General features: G+C 67.9%; 1 protein-coding gene across 1 annotated transcript in view; it reads left to right on the top strand.

Moving 5' to 3' along the window:
• The window catches only part of RASAL3 (RAS protein activator like 3), a 26,783-nt gene that overhangs the window by 6,557 nt on the left and 18,811 nt on the right, over positions 1–1,415 (top strand). The gene's annotated exons all lie outside the window — the stretch shown is intronic.

The following is a 1,415-nucleotide window of genomic DNA, read 5'->3' as shown; positions in this document are numbered from 1 at the left end:
GCATGCCGTGCCCCGTGCCTTGCACCACACGATGTACCACGCCATGCCCTGTGCTGTGCACCATGCTGTGACCATGCCCCGCACTGTACCGCACCCCATGCCGTGCCCCACGTTGCGCGCATGCCGTGCCAGATGCAAGACTTTGTGCCGTGCCCATGTTGCACACCGTGCCACGCAGCGAGCCGTGCCCCGTGCTGTGCCCCGTGTCGTCCACCCTGCTAAGCCTCGTGTCATACCATGTCGTGTCCTGTGCCGTGCCCCATGCCGTGCCCCATGCTGTGCACCATTTGTGCACCATGCCGTGCAGCATGCCGTGCCCCGTGCCATGCACCACACGATGTACCACGCCATGCCCTGTGCTGTGCACCATGCTGTGCACCATGCCCCACGCCCCACGCCATGCCCTGCGCCATGCACCGCGCCGTGCACCATGCACTGCGCACCACACCATGCCTCGTGCCGTGCCCCGTGCCGTGCCCCATGCACGACACCACGCCCTGTGCCATGCCCCGCGCCTTGCAGCACACCATGCCATGCCCTGTGCCGTGCATCACGCCGCCGTGCCCCATGCCCCACGCCATGCCCTGTGCCATGCCCCGCGCCTTGCAGCACACCATGCCATGCCCTGTGCCGTGCATCACGCCGCCGTGCCCCATGCCCCACGCCATGCCCTGTGCCATGCCCCACGCGCCACGCCACGCACCATGCACTATGCCATGCCCTGTGCCGCGCACCCCGCCGTGCCCCATGCCCCGTGCCCCACACCGAGCCGGGTGCGTGGAGGAAGCGCTGGGTGCAAGGCTGCCTTGTACCATTACCGCTTCCTCCACGCTGCTGCGTCTGCTGATCCGAGCGATAAACGCTTTCGGCTTCCCCTGCGCCCCTCGCCAGCGCGGGCAGACGGCATCGCCGCCAGCCATGGGGCCCCGCCGCTGGCTGCTCTGCACGGCGCAGGGAGGTGAGTTACACCCCTGGCACCCGCCTGGCACCGGGGCCGTCATCCACATGGCACCTGGGTGGGGACCATCCTGGATGGGTGCTCGGCATCGCAGCACCGGGGCTGGGCACCGGGGCTGAGCACCGGCACCGTGCACCAGAGCCGAGGCAGCAGGAAACACCCCTCTGCCCCCTTCTCCCTTGCACCCATGAGCACCCATTTTCAGCACCCAAAGCTTGGCTGCATCTCAGGGCTGCAGATATGGTGAGGTGCTGGTGGGATTCGGCACCCGGAACCAGGCGCCTGGGTCCTTCCTCCAGCTTTGGCTGATGTTTCCCAAGGGGGTGGGGGGGGGTATGGGTGTATCCTGGCCCCCCCCAAAACCCTGGCATGGTGTTGGGGTGCTCGGGGTGCGGGTAAAGGGCGGGTCCTGATGCTGGGTGCCCCTCCAGACCTGACTGCGGATGAGAGGAGCAGC

Source organism: Aptenodytes forsteri, unplaced genomic scaffold, assembly GCF_000699145.1.
Source record: "Aptenodytes forsteri isolate BGI_AS27 unplaced genomic scaffold, ASM69914v1 Scaffold687, whole genome shotgun sequence".
NCBI classification, from domain to species: Eukaryota; Metazoa; Chordata; class Aves; order Sphenisciformes; family Spheniscidae; genus Aptenodytes; species Aptenodytes forsteri.
The sequence above is the reverse complement of the archived record's forward strand: the minus strand, read 5'-3'. Positions and strand labels throughout refer to the sequence as shown.